The 14,062-nt window shown below is 51.3% G+C and overlaps 1 protein-coding gene across 1 annotated transcript in view; it reads right to left on the bottom strand.

Moving 5' to 3' along the window:
- Positions 1–707: 707 nt before the first annotated feature.
- Positions 708–14,062, bottom strand: part of TBC1D22A (TBC1 domain family member 22A) — a 541,067-nt gene continuing 527,712 nt past the window's right edge. Inside the window, exons 14-15 of the transcript XR_010835979.1 lie at positions 7,816–7,925; positions 708–4,196 (exon numbers count right to left, since the gene is read on the bottom strand). The gene's annotated coding sequence lies outside the window, so the exon portion shown is untranslated. The remainder of the gene's footprint in view (positions 4,197–7,815; positions 7,926–14,062) is intronic.

The raw sequence follows: 14,062 nt of genomic DNA, 5'->3' as shown, positions 1-14,062 counted from the left end.
GGGAAAGAGGATGGTGGTGCCAATCCTAACACTTTACGGGGTTGCCGTGAGAATTAGTGGAGTCACGCATGGGAGCGCTCAGAACGGCGGGTGGCCCGTGGGGAACACGTGTAAAGGTCTTGCTTTCAGGGCTGCACTCTTCTTCCCTTTGGGCTACTTTTCCCGTGAGGGTCGTGGCCGAGAGCCCACATGGCACGGCCTCTGCCCCCACCCCACGGGGGGGGTCCCCCTGGCCACCTCAGGAAGCTCCCCCGGAGGCCGTGTCTTGATCCTTGTCTTCTCGGAGTCACTGGAAGTTTCCACTGTTGACCACTCAGCCTCCTGGAAGTTTCCACCAGCAGACAGCTTGTGCGTCATCCTCCTTCTTGGCCACACTGCCCCAATGTCCCTTGGGGGACACCCCCTCTCAGTTCTGAGCTCTTGCGGCTCGTGAGCTGCCCTCGCCGTCCTGTGCCAAGATGGGCACGTGCCAGAGGCCTGGCCAACCAGCAGACATCCAGCGCCACGTCTGGCGCCTGGTTCAGCATGGCTAACTCGCCCAGGAGTCGATCGGTATCAAAGCTGGGGCCCTGGCTGGGACTGCGGAGAAAGGGGCCCCCTGGGTCCCAAGGTTGACAGAATAACTTGTAGCTTCAGGGGAGGGTGGAGGCACAGAGGCATCCCTTGGGGAAAGCTTGCCCGGAAAAGAGCCGAGATGAGAAGACGTAAATTACCAATGGCATTTTTAATACACTTTGTGTTTTGGAACAAATTTAGGTTTATAGAAAAGCTGCGCAGACAGTACAGAGTCCTTGTACGCCCCTGCCCCGGTTTCCCCGTGGTTATAGCATCTTCCGATCCCGTGATGTGGTCCTCACGGCTGACGTCAACACTGGGACACGGCTGTTGGGTGTTGCCTGTTTTTCCACTTAAGTCCTCTTTCTGCTCCAGCATCCAGTCCAGGGAGCCACACTTCGTTGAGTCACTTCTCTCCGGGCCCCTCTGGTCCACACAGTCTCAGTTTTTCCCAACTTTTCCTGACCTTGACTGTCTTAAGGAGTACCGCCCAGGTATCCAGTAGAATGCATCCCAGTTTGGATGGATTTGTCTGATGTTTTTCTCACGCTTAGGCTGGGGTGATGGGTTTTCGGAAAGACGACCACGGAGGAGAGGTGTCCTTCTCATCACATGGTACCTGGATGTACCTGACGTCCACCTGGCAACATGGGTGATCTACACCTTCCCCACTTGGCTAGAGTGGGGTCTGCCAGGTGTCTCTACTGTAGAGCTATGATTTATCTTCCACACTCTGTGCTTTGGAAGCAAGTCCCTAAGTCTAGTCACCCTCAAGGGAGGTGGGGAGAAAATTAAGCTTCACTTCTCGAAGGATGGAGTGTCTACGTATATATTACTGGGAATTGATGACTTTCATTGAGGACCCAACACAGCCAAGCCAGAAAGAAATTCTACGCATAGACAGTTATATGAGCTAATGTTTCCTTTATATTAAAAAAAATAATTAGGCAAATTTGAATGGGTTCCCGTCATTTATAGCATTATAAGCTCACTCGGATTTTGTGACATACCTGTCTTTAGGTTCTTGTATTTCTTAGGACACAGATTGACTGTTACACCTGAAAAACCCGCGTATAAATGTCTCATAGTGAGATCAACATTTTGCGTATTTCTCAACTTGCATCTTCTCACTCAAGATCTAAGAAGGCTGCCGCAGCGCTGGCAAAAACACTTGCGTTCCAACCAGCAGAACTGAGAAAATGGGAAATGGAAAGTACTTTTTGAAAGCTAGACATAAAGTTTTCCAGTTTTTTCCCATTCTCCAAACTTGACCTTATGGGAGCATCTGGTTGCAAAGGAGTTTGATAAATGGAGTGCCTATTTGGGAGGCCACGTGCCTAACTAAAAATGCCATTATTAGTAAGAAGAACCTCTTCTCTCCTTTAAGTGTGCGTGTTCCCCGTGGCACCACCTGCAGCCCACAGCTTGGCTCACTTAGCATATCATTCCTGGGAAATCACACCTTGCTCACGGTTTGAGCTATCTCCTCATTGAGGATGGCACCCGAATATTTATCTCCATCCTCGGAATCGCTCCTAAGCTCAAGGCTCTCCCAGCCAGTCCCTGGACAGATTTACTGGAATGCCCCACCAACACTGCAAACGCCACGCGTCCAAAACCAAGTTCATGATCCTCCCTCCCCGTCTCTGAGAACAACCAGCCCAACTGTTTGCCCCTCATCCAGGACCGAAACCTGCGTCCTCTGTGCCACCCCTTCCCCTCTGCAGTACGCAGCCCAGCCTCAAACCCTCCTGACTCAACTCCTCAGCATCTCCTGACTCCTCTCCTTTCGACCCCGAAAATCAGTGCCTTGATTCGGCCCCAACTGAAGGCTTCGGTCATGAGCCCCTCGCATTACTCTACACGCTGAGATCACTGCTCCTTCTAAAACGTCTAGTGCAGTGGCTACAGTGGAGCCCCAGACCCCTCGGGTTTACCCCTTACAAGCTGTATCGCTCAGGCAAGTCTGTAACCTCTTCCAGCCTCATCTGTAAAATGGACACAATAATAGTACCCCTCACATAGGCATTCCGAGGATGCAGTTAATTCACGCAAAACTGCTTAGAACAGTAACTGGCCTAGGAAGAAACCAACGAACATTAGGTTTAATCATAATAACAACCGTATTGTTACAAAACCCTCAAGTAGGTCCCACCCCCAGCCCCGCACTCCATCTGATGGTTTTGTCCCCCCATAAATCTCCAGCCCCGTCTCCTGCTGACTTTGGACTTTGCTCTCTACCAATATCCAAGTGTCAGCATGTTCCTGAGCGTATGACACGCTGTGTCTGCTGACTCTTAACCTGCGATTTAATAGTCACACCTGCTCTATAAGCTATTCTACAGAGAAGCTCACAAAGCAGCACCAGTACACACGCACGCACACGCGCACACACACGCACACGCACAGATGTTCCTATAGCAGCCAAGCCCTTGGATGTGTGAGGTGCCCACTGGGAGGGAAGCGGCTGAATGAGCTCTGCCCCTGCAGGGGAGTGAATACCCCACGACGGTCCAAGGAAAGCGATCCACCCGGTGACGTGCAGGTGCATGTCTAACGCAGGCCCTTCTGAGGCGGTGAAGCATGATGTCCGTGTCTGATGACTTCCAGAGTGTAAACACTCCCACCGTGACAGACTTCGAGTGACCAAGCACGATTTCAAGCGGCTCGCAGAATTCCTGATAACTTAATAACTGGATCTCGCCAGCCGGTACGGGCTGGCTCACATGGGCCGGACCTAAGGACACGGAGACATCTCGAAGGCATGTTGTTAAGTGTGCAAAGCGTATTCACTCAATAGGGTCCCATTTGTGAGCAGACAGATAACACGGGCTTCCATGTAAATGCGCGTGTTTTCCTTTATCACGTGGACACCTAGTACCGAACTAAGACAGCGCAGAGCCCAGCACTCAGAAAGCTTTCTGGGCTCAAATGCGGACCTCCATTTTCCCAAAGTTACATTTATCCTCCTTACCATGGGTCTGAAGGCTTCTTAAGGGCAAGCGTGGGGACATGACCGGTCGTGGACTTTCTGATGCAATCCCCGGAGCCTACGCGGGGCCTTCAATAAAATGCTAAACGTACACTCATCGACCACACCGCCACTGCAGATCCCATGACGCCACGCGTGGAACACCAACGTGAGCTCACTCGGCATCAACCCAGAATCCTCTGCCGGTGTCCACTCTGCAGGCTTGAGTCCTGCCCTGTGTCCCCAGCCTCCCTGCCTCTTATCTCCGGGAGGAAGCCCCTCAGGGAAACCAGGGACAGTCAGCTCCTTCTACACCAATAGGAAACCTGCCTTGCCTCCCGCCCGACCACTGCCCAGCCAATGACACAGTCCCCGCAGCTCACATTGCCCAGAGCCCCACAAAGTCTCCCTGGAAGTGCCCAATCCAGAGACCTGGTCTCTCTCTCTCTCTGCTGGCTGCATTGTGAGGGGCCACTGGGTGAACAGGGAGAGAGAACGGTCTATCGGGTCCAAGGGGCTCGGCTGACTGAAACATTGCCTTCGCAGCTTATCCATCGAAGAATCCTACTTGTCACGTCCGTGTTGAACGGTAAATCCTCTCCATCTGACAGAAGACTGCTGTCCTTTTCACCTACAACCTTAATCCTCACGGATGCGCAGGCAAATAAATCTGTTTTGCATGATAAAAAAATCAGGTGACATGGTTGAAATAAAGACATCTTTACAGACATCCAAGAAAAGTATAGGTACCCCCCCTCAGAGAGAGGTCATAAAATAATGTCCATCCATGTTTACTAAACGATTAGCCTCAGTTTTATAAACCATAAAAAAGTCACAGTTTTCAGATCATTATATCAGAAGATATTATAATAAGCTGTTCTGTCTTCTAAGAAGAGGATTTAGAATTGGTCCACAAAGCAGAGAGAACTTAGCCCCAGAGCAAAGCACTTAATCCTCACGGCTATAAACCAGGGAAGAACCATGACAGGAACCTCACTTTCCCACTGGGATATGGAGATGGTAATATTTTCCCCATTTCGCAGATTAGGGCACAAAAGTCGGTGACTCTGGGTGAATCGGGGTGGTACAGAAGGGGATGAAAACAGCTCTCTTGGACTTGAAATCTCATGCACATTACAATATTTTCTATTCCCTTCTTACCCCCGGCACTCAGCACAGGGTTGGGTGGAAAGCCATGGTTTTTAAATGCTGGAAGATTTGAACTTAATTGCTTGGCCCCAGGTTGAGGTCCTACCTCTGCAATCAAGCGAGTTGACGTGGGTACACGTTCTCTGTATCTTGACCCACCCTAACCAAAGCATCCAGGACGCCAGACTCGGGCAGCCACGTCATGAGGCTGGTTGCCATGCTGTCTGCAGACGGCGGCGTGAACCCGTACATCCGGCATCTCCAGGTCCGGGATAAGCTGTGGACGGCGGATGCACCCTCACACCCACGACAGGACCCCTTTTTTCCCTCGGCCAGCCGTCCTCTCATCCATCAGCCTCTCCCCAGAGGCCAGTGGCAGCCAGCTGTTCAGTGCAAACATCCATCCCTCCTTCTGAGAACTATGTTATCATTATCCTGTGTCATGATTATTTTGACAGGATAATTTGAAAGGTAACCTATTGAATACTTAGTCGTATTTGTCAAATCAACAATTGCAAACACTCTGTTTCCTCTCAGTCACTGAGCACACCCGCCTGCAGACTTCAGAAGTCACCGCAGACAGAAGGGACTCACGGTTTTCTCCCACTGAAAGTAACAATTGTGGGTGCGGACAGAAATCGGAGCTGGCCTCAGGCACAATTTTAACAGAGCAATGTTTGTCTTCCAAATACGTAGTCCTGCATCCCAGAGCCCCTTTTCCTAGACAGATCCAGCGATTCTGGAAAGTTTTAGCATTCACATCTTCGTTACCCTCGTTACTCAGTCCAACCGCGGGACACCTCATTTCTCCCACTTGATCAGCGGGTGACTGTCCTTTTCTTGTTCCCTGGATGTGCAGGTGGACATCCAGCCCAGCACGGCCCCACTCACCGCCCTCCAAGTCAGGAACCTGGACCAACCCTACGGTCTGCCTCTGGGCACCGCTCCTGGCCACATGCCACGGACGTCCGATGGGCGTCTCCTTGTCAATGTCTCTCTATCTCCTGCCCCCATTCAGAGGCTGGATCGGCCCATGCCTGGCCGGGCCCCTTCCCTGTCCACACCTGCTCCCTCCACCGTCTCACCAGCCACAGCTGTAAGCGCTACCGACTACAGACAGCGTCCAACTGTCCCTCGCCTGAACTGGAGCCTGGAACGCCCAACTCCCTCCTTCACATCAGTGGGGATGCCCGACGGGTATCTCCATGCACACGCCCAAAAGCCGACCCTGTGTCTCTGCCCCGGACCCCTGTCCGCCACGCTCTTCCCTGGGTCAGGAAACGGCAGCCCCGTCGCTCCTGTTCTTCAGACCGAAGTCCTCGATGTGCAGTCCGCCTGCAACCTCCGGGAGAATCAGAGCCCACGGCGATACCCCTGGTTTCTGCAAAGCTTCCAGCCGGCCCCCCACTGTTCCTTAGCTCCTCCCACGGCCCATTCTCAGCCCTGGAGCCAAAGCTGATCCTCTGAAGCCCAGGCCGGAAGTCGGGTGGCGCTCAGAACTCCTCAGCGCCTCCTTCTTGAACAGGGAGAGCCTGGGTCTCACGCTGGCCCGTAGACCAGTGCATCGGCCCCCCCACCCACCCCCTACCCTGACCCGGTCCCTCCCTTCCCGGTCCCTCATCTGCTCAAACATGCTGGACCTTCTCCCAGCTCAGCATCTCTGGGGTTGTTCTTCTCTCCTGGAACACCTTCCCCGGAGGTCCGCACGGCTCCCTCCCCGTAGTCCCTCCTTCAGGCCTGTGCTCCATGGCGGGGTCTTCCGGAAGCCCCTCTTCAGAACTGCCCTCCTCCTCACCCCAGAACTCTCACCGCTGTGGGCCTGCTTGTTCTCCGTACGACTCACTGTCCAATAAAACAGCTGATAATGGACTTATTGTCCTTGTATATTTTCAAGCTCCCCTCCACCCCGCCAGAACGCAAGCTGCGTAAAGGCAGGTTCTTTTCCTCGTTCACTTCTGTACCTCTAGCCTCAACCGCCGCCCGGCTCCCCGAGAGCGCTGTGCACACGTCTGTCGAAGGAAAACTCCAAGCGGGAAGCAAGTGGCATCTTCAGGGAGGCCAAGTGGCAGAGGAGGCTGAAGCGGGGCTGGGAGGGCAGGTGATGGAGGCTCAGCGGAGAGCAGGCTGGCAGCGCCTTGTGCCGGAGTGGGTTCCCCCTTCATCCTCAGCCTCGCGGGGAGTCCCCGATGCCTCTGGATGCAGGGAATGGTACGATCCTACTTGAGCATATGCAGCAGGAAACTCGGTCTAAGGGGAACCAGACCCAACCCACCAGGCGGCCAATGGGACGGCGGGGGGAGGAGCAGAGAGACGGGACGGGGGAGGGGCAGCTGGGAGGGGGCGGAGGATGCCCGGCCCCCACCGAGTCATCCATCGAACCCCAGCGGCGGCTCCCACCTGCTCTCCAACGCTGCCCTATTTTCCTCCTCGACTCCTCTCCACCACCCGGGTCCCCTTCCGTCCCCTTCGGCCCTGGGTTACTTCCCCTTTCACGCTAGTTCCTCGTCACAGTACCCAGAGCTCTGCTGGGCTGAGTTTTCCTGTCGCTGCCCTCTGTGCAGATTGATGACCCATCTCCCCGCAGAGGACAGAAAGATGCGATTAAACCAGTTCTTTCAGCGCCTCCTTCACCGGGTGCCCCAAACACTTTGGCCCGCCCTCTGCTAGAGCACTTAAGGGGATTGCAGTCGATGGATCTGTCTCCTTCGTGGCCGTGAGCTTACCGGGGTGGGGACCGCACCCCATTCATCTCTGTATGCCCAGTGCCTACAGCAGAGCCTGGCACCCAGTAGGAACGTGGCGAATGGGTATTGAGTAAGCGCGGCACGGCGGAGGGCGGGGGGTGGGGGGGACGGGGATGGGTAGTTTGGGCTGCACCCTCGTGTGGAGAGGTTTATGTGTCACCAAGAGCAGTGGATGGCATTGCCTTCCCTGGCTACACACAGAAGGCGTCTAAGTCTGCAGAGATGTATTTCACAGGAAAGGGAAATATGGATTGCCCTGAAATTAATGAAACATATGCAAAAAATTAATGGTATGAAAAATGGCTCATGAAAGCAGCAAACAGCTTCTATTGACCGTATGCCACACAATCCTCTGTCTCCTAAATCATAATAAACCATGGCGGAAACATTACGTACCTTTGGCAGCGAACGGTTTGGGCTCCTCTGCTGATCTCTGCCCTCCGCTCTGTCTTCAGGCTCTTTCCTCACTCGTCCACGGCAGACGCCGGCTGCTCTCAAGGGTCATCCTGAGGATGAGAGGAAGCAACACCTTGAATAAGTGAAATTGCTGGAGTGACGTAAATGACAATTCGGGGGCTCTACTGACGCAATATGTAAACTCATTTCACGGGTGGACCAAAAACTCACTGTGCATGTTTTTGACAGAGCTGATCTTAAGGCACATAGTCTAACATGATTGTAGGTACTCTCTTTAATCCAGGGAGAAAAAAAAAACTAAACAGATTCAAATCTGTAAAAGCAGTTATTTCAATGTAATGGGCTAATTACAGATGATCCGAACCTAGTAAGAGCTCTTCCATTACCCTACTTCATCAGAGAACTAACTGTTGGTTCACAGTATGGTATCTAGAAACTTCTTATGTCTAATTTTTTTAAATTTTTGGCTGTGCCTCGAGGTATTTGGGGCCTTTGTTCCCCGACCAGGGATGGAACCCGTGCCCCCTGCTGTGGACACGCGAACTCTTAACCACTGGACCACCAGGGAAACCCCCGAAACTTATTTCTAAAAGAGACAATTCAGATTTACCCCGGATCTTTGCTCCCATCCCGCCCCCAACACACACCCACTTCATCCATTCACCTGGATTCTCTGGACGCAGGCAGCCAAGGAAATCCTAGAGACCTTGGGACCTCGAGTCTTTATTGATACACAGCCACCAGCCCCCACGGGACCCTCAGCTCCAGAGGACAGACCTTTCTCTCCTCTGCTTCCTCACCCACAGCCCTGACATCACACATCCCACACCCTGGGGGGTAAAGTCAGGGGCAGGGCGCTTTGGAGGCACCGAGAGAAAAGGGAGGTTACAACCAGTATCCAGGGCTGTGTGTTTACTGAGCCCCCAGGTGAGGATGCACCCCAGGTGGGCGCCTCTCCTTTCTGGGGGGTGGTCTGCCTGCAGGCTCCTCCCAGACAAGGAGGAAGCCACACCCGCTCGGCCGGCTCACTTCCAGCCTGAGTAGCCCCACCCCCTACTGTGCTCACTGCAGCTGGGGGGCCCCACTGATGCTCGTGTACCTGTAGGCATCACCTGGCCTCTTCTGGTACCTGCTGTCACAGCCACCAGGGCCACCATGTCCCAACGCAGCCTGGGTCACCACCTCTCTGTCCCTCTCCACCTCTAACAGGAACCCAGAGACACTGGCTTCATAGCCCGTGTGCCTGAACCCTGCCGGCTCCCCTGCCCGGGGCAGACCTTACGGGTCCATCGGGACAGAGCATGACCCCTCCAGGCGCACGCTGCAGGCAGCGCCTCTCCAAGCTGCTCCCTGGGGGCTGCGAGCACCCCCAGCAGACCCTACACACAGGACCCGGCTCCCGTGCAGGGCCCCTCGCCCACCTGGACCCCACTCTTTTCGCCCACAGTCAGCTGTGGTCCCGAGCCAGCCTCCTTGGGCTTCTGCAGACTTCCAGAGACCGCCCCTCTGTACCCAGCTTCAAACACGAAATCCTTTCCCCTCCCCGCCCTCCTCCCCAAATGTGTCCGTCGCAGCCTCAGGGTAAGAGCCACCAATCAGAATGATTGTGGATTTGGGACCCGGGGAGACTGGGTCTCCCAGAGCTCTGCAGGTGATCTTAATTTCTGCCTTGAGGACAGATGCAAAAGCCGCGTGGTGGTCTGCAGTGCAGTAACGGTCAGAGAGGACAGACCAAGCAAGAGAGCGCTGGGGGTCCTGTTTGTGTTGGTTAAAAGGACCTCCCTCCAAACAGCGGTCTGTGGTCCTCATCCTTGTAGAGGATCATTACCTGGGTGTGAAGCCTAAATGTGCGGAGCAATCAGCTCACCTCTGTGCCCGTGAGTAGACCTGCCCCCTGCTCTCTCCACCAGCTAAGTGATTCATCCACACCCTGAGACGGAACCTGGGGGCAGTCCCACCACATCTCCCTGTCTGGACCCGCATGGAACACTTAGCCGGGTCTGAAGACTGGATCTCACTGCAGGTGGGCTTTGACCCTGTCTCCCTCCCTTTCTCAGCCACTCCTGGCCCCATGTAGAACCTCCCGGCCTCTCACTGGGTAATTGCAATGGCATTCTGTGTGGACACCGGTGTCGGGTCTCTGAGGGTCTCTTCATGTCATCACCAGAGTGGTCCTGCTAACAGACGACGACCTCATTTCCTGCCAGAACCCTTCAAACTCCCCCCCACCGCCACCACCAAGGGAAAATAGCTCGAGAGCCACAGCAAGGCATCCTGCCCACCTCACCGGTCACCCTAGCCCCATTTCCCACTCTCCCAAACCCCTTTAAACAGCAGCAAACCCAATCATTTGGAGCTCTCCATAAGCTCCATCTCGAAACTGCCCCCTGATATCTTCATACTATTCCCTCTCCCCTAAAATGCTCTTTTCCACTTTATTCACTAGGCTAAATTTCAAACTCATCCTAAAATATTTTATTCAAATGTCACTTCCTTCGGGAAGCTTTTCTTATGTCTTAACAACAATTCTGTTTTGTTAAACACTTACATGCCTAAGTGCCCAGGCCTAGTCATTGCATTATTGCTGATGATAGAAACTAAAACTGGAGACAATAAAAGTGCCACCATTTGTGGGCTGATGAGGAAAAGCATCACGGTGCGTATAGCGGCATAGCACGCAGCCGTTGCAAAGAATGTAGCAGAATACGTTACATGCTTGTAAAACCAATAGAATTAAAACTAAAAAGTAATCCCTCCAAATCAAAAGCAAAATGAAACGAAGAATGTGACTCTGTACCCAGTTGGTACTCAGTCACAGAGAGAGACATTATTTCAATGAATTTAAAGCACGGTGATTATTAGTCTTGATAGATAGATGATACAAAGATATAGATATATATTTAGAAAATCCTCATTTGGTGACCAGTGTAATAATAATTGACTCAGGTCATCAACAGATGGATGATAAAGCTAAAGGGTGAACTTTGAAAACTAACAGGATATTTACATAAATTCAAAGCATCTCTCCATAAGATACTTGTGAATTACAAAGGGGACAATTGTAGCTTTCCCGGGGGCAAAAAGCTCACTGACCCCACCTTCACCAGGAAACTAAAGCGCACCCCCCAGGAGACAAGCCCACCCCACATGCCTCCTGAGTCTATGCGCTGAGAGGGACACAGCATTGCCTTTGTTTGTTTCTGCCATAACTGCATAAACTGAGTTGGATCTTTAGGAAGTATCAGACAAATACAAAAAGGAGGAATATGTCACAAAATCATAATCTAAACATATACCACGTCATGAAAGACTAAGTGGACGGAGTCAGGTTTCCAGGTTAGAGGGACCATGGAGTGCAGCCCAGGGGTGGGGGGTTTGTTTTGCTGTACAGATCTCAGTGGGACATTTGACAAAATCTGAATCACATCAGCAGAAAAGACAGACATCTTTTTCCACTGCTGACATTCTTTTACAACTGTAGGAATGAAAGAAAACGCTGTTGATTTTAGGAAATACAAGCTGAAGTTTTGAAGCTAAAGGAGCATCAATCTATACCTTAACTCTCACATAGTTCAGAAAAAGCACAATACATCCAGAGAACATGGTAAATGCACTATAGGAAAGAATTCAGCAAAATTCAAGATATATGAACATTTCTAGGACAAACAATAAAGTGTAAGGGAAAAAATAGGGAGAGCAAACATCTAGATTAAAAGAAATATTGGGCTTCCCTGGTGCCGCAGTGGTTGAGAATCCGCCTGCCGATGCAGGGGACGCGGGTTCGTGCCCCGGTCCGGGAAGATCCCACGTGCCGCGGAGCGGCTGGGCCCGTGAGCCATGGCCGCTGAGCCTGCGCGTCCGGAGCCTGTGCTCCGCAACGGGAGAGGCCACAGCAGTGAGAGGCCCGCCTAGCACAAAAAACCAAACAAACAAAAAAGAAATAAAGAGGCATCCCGACAAATGCAATGTCTGAATTTGTCTTGGTTCATAAGTCAAAGAAATAGGAAAATAAAAATAATGATACAAACAGGGACATTTGAATAATGGTTATCTTATCACCTTAAGGAATCATTGTCAAATGACTCAGATATAATACAGCACTGGATCTTTTCAAGATAGATAATCAACTATTTATTAAAGAAAGGAGATGGTGTCTGGAATTTGCCTCACAACAATTCTGTCAGGGTGGAAAGTGGGCGAGATGGACCCTGGTAATTATAGAAGCTGGGTGATGCGTACGTGGAGGTTCATTATAACACACTTTTGACTTTTCTATATGCTTGCAAATTTCCATAATACAGAACTTTAAAAATAATAATAAAAAGAGGGAGATCTTTATGTGCTGATGTGGAAAAAATGTATAAGGCACATAAAGTGTGAACAAGGTGGATTTTACATGCAAAATGACTCCTTTTCTGTAAAAAGATGGATGGATGAATATAGACTATAGATAATAGGTAGATGATAGGATGGATAGATATACTATAGATATACTATAAATCTTCAGTTTCTTGAATTATACAAATTATGTTATATATATATAATATATATTACTTAATTTATATAACATATATATTATATTATTTATATAATGTAATATATATATATATGCTTGCGGGGGCCTGGAAACTTCCTGGAAAGGTACTATTAGCAGTTGTTACTTCTGAAGACCAGAGGTGAGGGGAAAGAGGACTTTTATTTTGACACGTCCTTCTGCACTATTAGTATATTTTCCATGACAGGTAGTAATTTTACAATTTAAAACCAATTTACTTTTCAAAATAACGACAGTACTTTTAAAAACTGGGGAAGTTTAAGTAACCTACAATGGGAGACCAATTAAATAAAATGAAATGAAAGAAAACAGGTGAAGATTCTGACTCAGTCCTGTAATGAATGATGTGGATATAGTTTAATAGTCACTGAAAGACGTGAAGTGAATAAAAAGACAAGTTGGAAAACGCTGTGTGTGACCTGGTCCCCGTGTCAACACACATCCGGGTCTGTGTCCCAAAATGATTGTTTCCAGCTAGGGGCTTAAGAGGAATATCTCTTTCCTTTTTATCTACCTGTAATTTCGAAAGGTTCCTCAACGAATACACACTAATTCTGAAATTAAAAAGTTAAAGCTGCACACGATCTGTTGGTGTTGTTTTCTCTCCCACTCCCTGGGAACAAGAATGGTGCCCAAATCCCCTACCCCTGACACTGTGCCTGGCAGAATCAGGGCTTGGCAAACATCTGCCGATCTGAATTGAACTGGCATGTCCAAATCAGGGAAGTCTGGACATGTGCATAGTCTGATGGACATACAGCGTGTTCCATCTACCTTTCCCGAACAAGCCACATGGCCCGTCTAAACATCTAGTGATGGGTATCTGCCCATGGGAGACGGAGCTGTGTTATGGGATGAAATATCGCATAAGCGAGGGCCTCCAGGAGCCCACATAAAGGGGGTGGGGCACAGTGAAGAAAGAAGTAACAGCTAGAACAGAGGCAAGCATTTGGAGAGGGAGCCAAGGAAGCCCCTGCGTGGGGGGGCGGGTGAGCGCTTCCTTGGGGAGGGGAGCTATCGGCCATCCAAGCACGGCTCCCGGGGGAAGCAAGGACGTACCCTGGCAGCTTGTGCAGTCAAGTCAGCAAGTGCCACTCTCTGTGCCTGCCCCACAGATCACCACAAACCGAGCAGCCCGAAACAACAGCAACAGATTCTCTCCCAGTCCTGAAGCCCAGGAGCCCGAGATCAGAGTGTCCGCAGGCCGAGCTCCTTCAGAGCCTCAACGGGAGGGTCCTTCCTGCCTCTTCCAGCTGCTGGGCGCTGCAGGCATCCCTTGGGTTGTGGCCACCTCCCTCCAGCCTCCGCTTCCTCCTTACGGCCTCCGTCTCCCATAAGGACTTTCTCATTGGATTGAGGACCCACCCTAATCCAGCACGATCGCATCTCAGTCTTTCACTTAGTTACACCTGCAAAGACCCTATTTCCAAATAAGGTCGCTTACCGAGGCTTCACGCAGACATGAATTTCAGGGGGACTCTATTCAAACGCCTCCATCAAGGCTCCATGACAAGGACGCATTGCCAAGATGAGCAACGGGGTGACGCCGGGCACAGGACACGAAGGCAGAAACGGGCTCCAGGAGCGAGGGTCAGAGCAGCAAAGGACTGTGGACACAGAGGCGATACTGCCCTGGGCTCCCTCCAGAGGCGCCGAGGGGAGGAAGGTCGG

This window comes from Kogia breviceps, chromosome 12 (genome assembly GCF_026419965.1).
Source record: "Kogia breviceps isolate mKogBre1 chromosome 12, mKogBre1 haplotype 1, whole genome shotgun sequence".
Classification (NCBI taxonomy): domain Eukaryota; kingdom Metazoa; phylum Chordata; class Mammalia; order Artiodactyla; family Physeteridae; genus Kogia; species Kogia breviceps.
Note: the sequence above shows the minus strand (reverse complement) of the source record. Positions and strands in the feature narration are given on the sequence as shown.